The 12192-nt window shown below is 37.4% G+C and overlaps 1 long non-coding RNA gene across 2 annotated transcripts in view; it reads right to left on the bottom strand.

Moving 5' to 3' along the window:
* Nucleotides 1-12192, bottom strand: part of LOC123383486 — a 64434-nt gene that overhangs the window by 27067 nt on the left and 25175 nt on the right. For both annotated transcript variants that reach the window (XR_006593236.1, XR_006593235.1), the window contains exons 2-3: nucleotides 8284-8348; nucleotides 852-908 (exon numbers count right to left, since the gene is read on the bottom strand). This is a non-coding gene — a long non-coding RNA (uncharacterized LOC123383486). The remainder of the gene's footprint in view (nucleotides 1-851; nucleotides 909-8283; nucleotides 8349-12192) is intronic.

Raw genomic sequence — 12192 nt, forward strand, 5'->3', positions numbered from 1 at the left:
AATATTTGTTTTGAGTTTTTCTATTTAATTTAATTCTGATTTTTGATTACCACATGTTCAAATTAGGTGACCTCTGAATAAAATGTTTAATTTATTAATCTTTTAAATCAATGCTCACCATTAAAATTTTCTACCATGATGGAATTATTTTCTGCCTGCCCTGTCCAATATATTACCTACCAGGGATATGTAGCCATTAAGCCACTCATGTGACTATTATGGCTGATAAACTACATTTTGACTTTAATTAATTTTAATTTGAATAATCATGTGTGATTAGTGGCTACTCAATCCAACAGCACAGCTTTAGAGTATTACTTTCTACTCACACAAATTATGAAAATATTTCAAGGTACATTAAATAATTAGTATTTTGCTGAAATAAAGGCAAACACAGTAAGCTTTATAAAGTAATTATGTAGTAATTTTTAATTTTTTTTTAACATTTATTCATTTTTTTCAGAGACAAACAGAGCTTGAGTGGGGGAGGGGCAGAGAGAGAGGGAGACACAGAATCTAAAGCAAGCTCTAGGCTCCGAACTGAGAGCACAGAGCCCAATGCGGGGCTCAAACTTACAAACGGGGAGGTCATGACCTGAGCCGAAGTTTGATGCTTAACTGACTGAGCCACCCAGGTGCCCCAATAATTATGTAGTAGTTTTAACTCCAGAACTCCCCAACCATTATCAGAACGCCTAGAAAGGCGTTAAAAAAAATATTCATTCTTACTACTTGGCCCATTTTAAGTTTTATAAAAACATAACTTTATATGTATTTTCAATTTCACTGATTTGGGAGAAAATAAAAGGAGAAACATAAAATTTACTTATTTACTATATGGCTTAACTTACATCTCTTAAATACTTGGATACGTGGTATGTTGCCTGCGTTTTTCTTGTTTCCTCCTCCTGGAATGAGGAAGTTACAGAGGTTAAGACTGAAGACATTACCCAGATAGATGAATAGAGTTCTAGACCCTTCTAGGCTTGGATACTATTTGAAGAATAATGTGTAGATAACAACAATTAGAGCTATAGGATATCAGGTTTTATAAAAAATGATGTGGTATAGAACAGGAAGGAAAGATCTGAGGAAGAACAGGACTAGAGAAGGAGCACAGGTAAGGCTTTATGCGTGAGATACAGAAGGCTCAAAGTAGTGACCCTGTAAATGTGAATTAAAAAAAAAAATAACACACATTCAAGCATTTACATGTTTTTCCTTAAAAAATACATTAGGGCTGAAGATAGTGTTGTTAAAAGAAAAACAATTGGAATTTTTGAAATCCTCACTTTGTGGTAAAGGCACACCAATTGTAAACCAAGTCCCTGAATAAAGTTCTAGTTTTACTTTTCGGCTCTCTGGGAAACAAAGCATTACTGTTTCAATTCTTTGAACATTGGCTTTGTCATCTGTAATATGAGAACAATCATACATACCTTAGTGGAGGGCTTTGAGAATCAAGAGACAGAGCGTGGGCTGAAATGCTTAGTATAATCCAAAGTACTGTGCCAAGTATAATGGAAATCATTTTGTACTAATAATGGGAATTGTTACCCATTATATGATTCAACTTAGGTTAAGGTTTTTATATTTAGAAAAATCCTAAGTCCGTAATTTTTAAGGATTCCAAAACAGGCAACCGTGGTCAGAAATAGAACGCACATGATAAATTGTTCCGGCAAGAAAAACAGTCAGATTTGCAGTTTGTCATGCATTTATAAAGGTTATTACTTCTATTCATTCATTCCATTCATTCTCAGTTTAGGTAACTATTTGTCATGGCCTAAATGCTTAGCACCAAACGAATGGGCAGCTCAATAGATTCAGAGAGTCAGAGAGTCAGAGAGTCAGAGAGTCAGAGAGTCAGAGAGTCAGAGAGTCAGAGAGTCAGAGAGTCAGAGAGTCAGAGACAGAAGGGTAGGGATTATTTTTTACATTTTATTTAACAAATATCTACACCCAACATGGGGCTCAAATTCAAGACCCCAAGGTCCAGAATTGCATGCTCTACCGAGTGAACCAGCCAGGAGCCCCAAGACAGCTTTTTCAAGTACATGGCATCCAGAGCATATCATGAATACTTCAAGAATTTTCTGAAATAGACTATATTGTGTTTCTTCACCTTCGCAAAGATTCATTTCTTACATCACAATTAATAAAATATCAAAACTCGTATCTTTAATTCCCTTCAGGTAAAAATTAAACTATAGAGCCCATTTGATCAAACACATAGAAGAGGAAAACAGAATAATAAAATCCGGGGTTTAAAGTTTATACAACTGCCAGAAAGGACTTCTAGACAGCATAGGGCTTATGTTCATTTTGTTAACACAGAGTATGCAGAATTAAAAAGTTATAAGCTCTAGGGGCACCTGAGTGGCTTAGTTGTTTAAGCGTCTAACTTCAGCTCAGGTCATGATCTCATGGCTCATGGGTTTGAGCCCCACGTCGGGCTCTGTGCCGACACCTTGGAGCCTGGAGCCTGGAGCCTGCTTCGGATTCTGTGTCTCCCTCTCTCTCTGCCCCTAACCCAGTCACTTTCTGCCTCTGTCTCTCTCAAAAATAAACAAACATTAAAAAAATTTTTTTTAAAAGTTCTAAGCTCTATTACAGTTACATCAAAGACATACTTTGTGAAGAGCTTCAGAAAAGCACCTTAATAAGCAGATAAAGTTAATAAATTTATTCATATTTTTTAATGCCATATACATCACCAGAAACTATATCCAGGCTATTTTGGGCATATCTGGACATTTTAATAACTAAAAAGCTCTCTAAAATCAAGTTGTTAAAATAATTTTCAGTAACCATATTAACACCTAAAAGCTACCAGTTAATGAGTATCTCTTATGCACCAGGTAATATGTTAAACTCATTTGAAAAAAAAAAAAAAACCTCAAAGTTGTAAGTTTGAGCCCCACACTGGGTAAATATTACAAAAACAAGTAAACAAACAAGAACAAAAAGCCACACAAGCAAAACAAGTATTATTTAATGCCAGTAACAACTTTACGGTTTTTTTCCACCAAAAAAGCTAGCTGAGAGTCTACAAATCACTCTAGGTATATGAACAGCTAAAATTAACTTCAACACACAAGGAACGCTCCCAGTAACACCAAATAGCATCTGGAGAAAGAAGGTGTGAAAACCTACCATCTTCCTCCAAAATACACTTCACTACACCTTTAATTTATTCACCATCATCAGGAATGCATCCTATGTTCTGGGCATCTTCTCATATCACAACTTACTACCCTCTCCATCTTTAAACACTCTTTCATTTGGTTCCCCAGAAAACTTCTTAATGTTTATTATTTATTTTTGAGAGACAAAGATACCGAGTGTGAACGGGGAAGGGCAGAGAGAGGAGACAGAGTCCAAAGCAGGCTCCAAGGTCCCAGCTGTCAGTATAGAGCCCGATGTGGGGCTTGGACCCATGAACTGTGAGATCGTGACCTGAGCCAAGGTCAGACAATTAACCAACCGAGCCACCCAGGCACCCCCGAAAACCTTATCTTTTGTGAATATTCTTGCTATAACTTATAGCACACATTCTACCAAGGACAAGGATCTCCACGTAATCTTCTCAAGCATTTGTTCTCTTGCCTCTGTGCCTAGAAATATCATCAATGCTTTCCTTGGTTTCTCATCACCACTCCCAGGCAAATGCATGGTTACTCCCTGTCTGTGGTAACTTCACCTTGAAAGGTCAATACCACTGACTTATCACCTGCTATTCCTCTTTGATACAGGCCTCCATGCACCTTGAGGCTCCCCGGCCCCATTGTTAAACACATTTAGCTGCTGGCTCACTCACATTGTCCTCGTAACTACTCCTTTCCGAATTCCTGGTCATGTCTATTTGCAAATAATTGCCCAAACACTTGGCCTTCTTTCTGGTTAGTTTGGATAAATTGGCTGCGCTCCTGGTTAAGGCTAACACTTCCATTAGTACATAAAATCATCTCTTCTGATTTCCTTTCTCTGCACTTCTCAAGTCACTATTATTCCTTTCTCTCACCATGAAGTAACTTCAATCCCAGCAGACTATCCTCTAATATCACCTAGTGGCTTAAGTGTTCTTCTTTTACTATATACATACAGACTTAGATGTATATATATGTACATATAGCCTGAAAAAAGTCACGTATACAACTTGCTTTTACTTCCCTTCCTCCATTTCTTTCTTAGTTTGGTGTCAAACAAGATTTTTGGTTTCCTTAACAAAAAACCTGTTTCTGAGAAGCTCACCTAACTTCAGGTAGCAAATTTATTGGCCAATTCAAAGTTCTTTAAATTACTAGACATATTAGCAGCATTTCAAGTCATGTTCAACACCCTCCCTTTCTCAGACACTTTCTTCACTTTAAGTACACCTCTCACTCTGGGTTCCCCTCCTACCTCTTTCCTACTTTCAGTTGTGTTTGTCTATTCTTTCTTATCTTCCCATCCTCTAGTTGATAGAGTATCTTTGCACGTAGTCTTTCGTTACTTTGCTCTCAATGCTAATTTTATACAGACTCAGGCTGGTAACTTTCCAATTCATGTATCCCCTGAATGTCAGACTCACTGATTTAACTGCCTCCTTGACATCTGAATTTCAACTTCTAACAGGCATGTCAAACTTACCAAGTTAGAAACGGAATCACCCATCTCTCCCTACTTGGCAAATCTGTTCTTCCCATGGTCTTGTCATTTATCTCAGAATAGAAAGAAACCCTTACTTTGAACTACAAGGTTCTACATGAGCTGGACCTCTAAGACTCCCTTGACATTACATCCTATTACCCTACCCTCGCAGAGTCTACTCCAGCCAACTGGCCTTCTTGCTGCCTGAGAAAATCTGAGAAAAACCATCAGCCTCTCACACAGATGCACTGGGCTGACACCACTAGGCCTCAGGGCTACTACTACAAGCTGTCCGGATGCCAACAATTAGACCTCAATATTGTGATCAAGGGTGTTAGGTTCACAGCTAAGCCACATTGCTTCCTTGAAGACATCAATGGCACTATACAAAGTGTCAGGAATGTGGTCAACACTCAATAAATATTAGCTGAATAAAGAGATGAAATCATTGAGTGTCATAAACAAAGGCAGGTAGTATCGATTTTTCCATTGTAACCATACCACAGCTGAGGTATAAGGATGGCCCAAATTGCAATAAGCCCAAGTACACCTGTCTGAGCAGGTTCCAAGTGAATTTCTACTTATGATCATTATGTACTTCATTTCGCTTGCAGCAACTTCTAACTTATTTTAAAATTTGCTCTTGTCTGGTTATTTCATCTTCTAGAAGTACCTAGCTGATCACTGATTTGATTCTGTTTTTCCAAGAGTAAGAACTTGATTTTGCCCCAAGGTTATGTTTCTTGTAATTGTGTTACAACTTCAACTTAGCATCTCCCTACAAGAGCCCAAGAGTCAAGTGCTTAAATTCCTGGCTATTAGTTGCCTAGTTGTACCAGTAGCTCTGGATAAAGACTACTGATATAGGGCTACACTGTGATTTTGTTTTTGAATTGAATTTTTCTATCCCCAGGGCTGTCACATTTGCCTGCCCCCCCCCCCCTCCCGTTTATTTCATTTGATTTTCCAACTTCTTATTTATTTAGGGATATATATAGGTAAACTAAGAACTTAATCAGAATTTACCCTTTCAGGAGATTCCCGTCTAGGTAGAAAATAAGAAATCATGTTGATCAATGTATAAGTTGGCCGTAGTTCTTGTTTTTTTAAATATATGAAAATGTGCTCAAGTTTTAAGTTTCCAATGCTCATTTGTGTACATCAATATTAAATATTCACGTTATAATAAATATTGAATGACAATGAGTGTTAAGTATTCCCCTTACAACGCAAGTATTATATTAATAGGCCTAGGTATGAAGAACACAAATATATAATATTCATTAAGTAAGACAGTTATAATTTGTGTAATTTTTAAAAATGTTTAGGGGCGCCTGGGTGGCTCAGTCGGTTGAGCGTCCGACTTCAGCTCAGGTCATGATCTCGCGGTCCGTGAGTTTGAGCCCCGCGTCAGGCTCTGTGCTGACCTCTCAGAGCCTGGAGCCTGTTTTAGATTCTGTGTCTCCGTCTCTCTCTGACCCTCCCCCGTTCATGCTCTGTCTCTCTCTGTCTCAAATATAAATAAACGTTAAAAAAAATTTTTTAAAAATGTTTATATAATCTGGTTGCAGGTTAAGTTCCTTCAATGGAGAAGTATCTCTATTTTTTATGTAATTCATACTTTATAAGGATCTATCATTATTCTAAATAGAGAACCCCTGTAACTAATTTATTTAAACATCACATTCAGGGGGAAAAAATGTGCATTTATTTGCTTATATCTAAATGTGACTACACTGTGAGTTTGCTTATAGATTGTTTCTTTAATAAAAATACTAATAAGGAATTCTATATTTCATAGTATACAGACTGAAAAATCCAAATTTTAGATTTATCAATCAATGGCACTGCAGTTAGATTTTTCATGTGTTAGATTCTCTAAAATATCTTAGCAAGTTCTCTTTGCCACCTTCAGGAATAGCTTCTTTTTTTTACTCTAAGGAAAAAGGGACAGTTTGATTTTTCAAAAATTTGTTAAAGTACCTCAATCTGATAAAGGACATATATGAAGTATTTACAGAACACTCTCTTACTAAACTTGGGAACATGCCAAGAGTATCTGCTCTTACCATTTTGAACCAATACCGTTCAGTAGCCTCCCCCCACACCATTCATGGTTTTGCTTTCTGTGGTTAAGTTATCCACAGTCAACAGAGATCTGGATGCACATCACCTTCCTTCTGACATATCATCAGGTCAGTACGAGCCTAATAGTATCTCCCAATTCCAAGGTCATTCACCTCACTTAATCTTATCACATAAGCATGTTATCATCACAGGAAGGGTACAGAGTAGGGATCAATGATGATTTAAAGAGAGAACACATTCACAGTAGTTTTATTACAGTATATTGTTTTACTTATTCGATTTTCTTATTATTGTTAATTTTTTACTGTGTCCAATTGATAAGTTATCATAGGCATGTATGTATAAGACAAAACACTATGTATGTTTTGGCACAATCCATGGTTTCAGGCATCCACAGGAGGGCTTGGAACATATCCCCCACTAATAAAGATATATTACTATATTGGAAGTCATATCAAGTGCAATTAGGCAGAAAAATAAAGGCACAGAGTTTCTCACACAGTAAGCAAAATTAACTTTGTTCACAAACAACATAATTGACTTTATGTAACATCTTAAGGAATCCTTGGGTTTTTTTCCTAACGAATCATAAAAATCCTATTAGAGTTAATAAGCAGAATTTATATGCAAACATCAACTGTATTTTTTAATGAAAGGGAAAACTTGGAAAATAAAAGAACCATTCTAATTAAAATGGCCTAACTACTTAAATAGAGAATTTAACAAAAGGTACACCACTCCTCTACACTGCTAAGACAAGTCAAAGAAAAGCTTAATAGAGAGCTATACCCACGTTCATATATTTGGCACTTAAGATTGCTAAGATGTTTTCTAAATTGATCTACAGACACAGCACAATCCCTATCAGGAGCTCAGGGTCCTTTGTCGCAACATGTCAATGCCAGAGACCTACCTTTGCCACAACAATTTGGAAAAGAAAGAGTCAAAATTGCAGGACTTAATATTACTTGATATCAAGACTTACCATTAAACTTCCATAGTGAAAGCAGTGCAGTACTTATAGGTTATGCAATTAGATCAATGTAACAAAATCAAGAGGCCAGAAATAGAGCAACGCATATATGATGAATTAATTTTCACAAAACTGTTGAATTCGTTGGGAACAAAAAGTTTCAACAAGTGGTGATGTGATGACTGAAGATCCATCAGGAAAAATAAGAGCCTCAACCTTTACTCACACACACAAATTCAAGGTCAATCAGCCATAAAGGTCAGAGCTAAAACAAGCTTGTAAAACATAACAATGAAAATCTCTGCTGTCTTGATAAAGGCAGATATAGATAATAAATGCACTAAACCTAACAGGAAAACTTAGACTATGGATTTTGTCAGTAGTAATAATCTTCTACCCATCCAAAGACCATGAAGAAAATAAAGGCAAGACTCAAATCAGAACAAAGTATCTGCAGAGCAGGAACCTTAAAAAGACGTTGCATCCAAAATGTATTAAAAACTCTACCAACCTGGAAGTCTGTTTTGTTAACACTCTTTACAAAGTAAATTATATAAAAAAATTTTTGAGTAATACAACAGTTTCCTTACCTGAATCATTGCAGAAATATTCTGGAAATGGGGCATGCTGATCACTTGAATCCACTCATATATACCTAGGAATGCAACAAAGTAAAACACACTAAGAAAAAAAAAAAAATCCAAACAAAAAAAGACAATAGTAAAACAATAAAAATACCTATTCTTTGAAGCAAAAAACATTATATATATATATATATATATGTGTGTGTGTATATTATATATATATTATATATACATATATATATAATATATATATACATATACATATACATATATATTTGGTCTACTAAAATTCTTCTCATCTCCTTCTAAAGAAGGTTTGGGACAGGGAAAGTTTCAGATCAAAAATAATTTTAAGGGGTGCCTGGGTGGCTCAGTTGGTTAAGCGTCCAACTTCAACTCAGGTCATTATCCCACAGCTCGTGGGTTTGAGCCCCACGTCAGGCTCTGTGCTGACAGCTCAGAGCCTGGAGCCTGTTTCAGATTCTGTGTCTCCCTCTCTCTCTGCCCCTCCCCTGTTCATGCTCTCTGTCTCAAAAATAAATACACATTAAAAATTTTTTTTAAATAAATAATTATAAAATCATCAAGAACTACTCTCTAGCTAGTCGCTTTTCCTCTGGTTCCTCTACTCCCAACTCTACTCTTAGTTTACCAACTCCCAACACTGAAAATGATCTATTCATTTTTACCTTGAAACGTCAATCTTCATACTTGACATTTTAGGTTAGAACTTCTGGGGAAGGATCCTTAAAACATAATATTCACGTGTGCATAACATCAATTTACCTAACTTCCTCACACTGGACAATGACTTTCAAGTATAGAATATTGGAATTTCATTGAAATTTGGAGCCCTTGGGGCGCCTGGGTGGCGCAGTCGGTTAAGCGTCCGACTTCAGCCAGGTCACGATCTCGCGGTCCGTGAGTTCGAGCCCCGCGTCGGGCTCTGGGCTGATGGCTCAGAGCCTGGAGCCTGTTTCCGATTCTGTGTCTCCCTCTCTCTCTGCCCCTCCCCCGTTCATGCTCTGTCTCTGTCCCAAAAATAAATAAACGTTGAAAAAAAAATTAAAAAAAAAAAAAAGAAATTTGGAGCCCTTACCACATATGATTGAAACAAGGATCATCCAGCTACTTCATAAAAATATTTCTAAGACCTTTTCAAAAATTACACATTTCCAATATTAATATTTGGGAGTTTACATTCAATATGCAAAGTCTTAAAACCATTATGAATACGGTATTTAGAACATTTTCACTGATAAGAGACTGCATATAATTAAAGGGAACAAGATTATACGTTATGCATTTATTCTTATTTCCAGAGCTATCAATTTATAAGTAACGTCAAAGGACTGAAATAAGAAATGAAGATGTCACGTTGTTGTGGGAAATGTTAACTGCTTAAACAAACGTTCTTCCAAAACAAACCTCATCACTGAGGAGAAATTGCGAGCAGTATAATCCAAATTCAAGAAGACAGCAACAATAGAGGCAACGAAAAGCTAAGTTTCAAATAAAATCTCAAGAATGGAACATAGAAAAAAAAACAAAGAATGGAACACAGAAAAAGCAGAGCTCAGAATACATGAAGCAGGATTTATTGTTAATTCATGAAAACAAGAGAAGAGCAAACTCTAGAATGATGAACTTAGAAAAGCTATCCTGACTGGTTTGCTCTCTTAAAAGCACAGGAAACCAAATTTGATTTCAAAATGTCAAACCAACAAAAAAAAGATCCTGGTCAAAGCTCAATACAAACCAAAATCGTATTGTATCAACACTTCATTAACAGAAATGTATGCCCACAAACTAGATTTTTAAAAAGAAACTTAGATTTCAATCTAAAATTATTTTTCCACCTGTGCTGAGATACAACTGACATAACATTGTGTATTTAAGGTATAGCATGGGATAAGATACACGTACATATTGTAAAAGGTATACCATAATATAGTTAGCAAAGCCATCACCATACATGATAACTGTTCTTTCATATATGAGGAGAACATTTAAGATTTCTTTTCTTCATCAAGTACATAAGGTGCCCCTAAAATATTGATCCTGTTAAAGGTAGCTTGTACCACTTGACTAACATTTCATTTCCCACAAGCCCCCCAGCCCCTGGAATCTACCGTTCTATATTGTTTCTCTGAGATCAACTTTTTTTAGATTCTATACGTAAATGAGATAATGTATAATTTATTTTTCTCTTACTCATTTCACTTAGTATAATGCCTTCAAGTTCTACTCTTTTTATTCCCAATACCAGGATTTTGTTTTATAGCACTACTATCTCATTGTACATATACACATTTTCTTTATCCATTCCTATGTTCCTGGATACTTGGCCATAGGCTGTTTCTGCATCTTGGCTATTGTGAATAATGCAACAATAGTTGAGGGGGTGCAGACAGCTCTTCCACATAATGATTTTATTTCCTTAGGGTATACATCCAGTGTGATTGCTGCATCATACGGTAGTTACGTTTTTCATTTTTTAAGTTTATTCATTTTGAGAAACAGAGTGCATGTGAGTGAGGGAGGGGCAGAGAGAGAGGAAGAGAGCAAATTCAAGCGGGCTTCACACTGTCAGCACAGAGCCCTTTACCAACCCTTGACCCTTAACCAACCCAGCCACTTCCAGACTGCTTTCCATAGTGGCTACACCAATTTGTATTGGCTCCAGCAATACACAAGGGTTCCCTCTTATCCACATCCTCATCAACACTCATTAGCTCTTATCCTTTTGGTAATAGCCATGCAGGTTTGGACGAGCATTTCCCTCATCACTACTACTGTTTAGCACCTTTGCACATACTTGTCGTGCACACACCTTTACTTGTATGTCTTATTTGGATAAGGTTCTGTCCAGGTCTTGTGCCCGTTTTGTATTAGGTATGTTTTTATTGGGGCACCCGGGTGGCTCAGTTGGTTGAGCATCTGACTTCGGCTCAGGTCATGATCTCATGGTTTGTGGGTTCGAGCCCACATCAGGGTCTGGGCTGAAAGCTCAGTGCCTGGAGCCCGCTTCAGATTTTGTGTGTGTGTGTGTGTGTGTGTGTGTGTGTGTGTGTGTGTGTCTCTCTCTCTCTCTCTCTCTCTCTCTCTCTCGAACAAATAAAGGTATGTTATTATTCTTGATTTATAGGCATTCCTTATTTTGAAGATGAGACATTATCAGTTTGCAAATATTTTCTCCTATCCCCTAGGTTGTCTTTTTATTTTCTTGAATGTTTCTTTAGCTGCGCAGCAGCTTTTTAGTTTGATGTAGTCCCACTTGGCTTTTTTTGCTTATGTTTCTTGTGCTTTGTGTGTCTGATTGAAAACATTGTTACCAAAACCACCATCAATGAACTCTTCACCTGTCTTTTCTTCTACAAGTTTTATCATTTCAGGTCTTTGGGTGTACCTGCTCCACACTTGTTTCCTCTTCTCTGGAAGTAGGGGGTTCCTTAAGATTGATTGTAGGCCTTCACTCAAAGTGGCAAAGATCAAATGCACGCTCACAGGGTTTTTCCTTGCACAGTGCTGAATGTCTAAGTTTCTGTGCTTTCTCCAGACCCCAGAGAGTGTGGCTAGCTGTGTGTGTGTGTGTGTGTGTGTGTGTGTGTGTGTGTGTGTGTGGACACACATGCACACACGTTCCCTAGCCATCTGCAAAGTCTGTCACCACCCTCATGGGTCTGTACAGGGAGCTGGCCATGAAGTGGGTCTGTGGGTCAGTAAGGCACATGCCCAGTGGCTTGTGAGCCCATCTTGATGGAGTCCCTGAAGCAGTAGAATCTCCATCCCTCTGATGTCTTTTCAGAGCCTGGCTCGTGTTCTCCCAGTTGCTTCCTGCTCCTCAGTTGTGCAGGTGTTCTCAGTACTCTGGGTAGGGCAATGAAGTGGGCCTCTTTGGCATCGTTCCACACC

The sequence above is a fragment of the Felis catus genome, chromosome X (genome assembly GCF_018350175.1).
Source record: "Felis catus isolate Fca126 chromosome X, F.catus_Fca126_mat1.0, whole genome shotgun sequence".
Taxonomy (NCBI): domain Eukaryota; kingdom Metazoa; phylum Chordata; class Mammalia; order Carnivora; family Felidae; genus Felis; species Felis catus.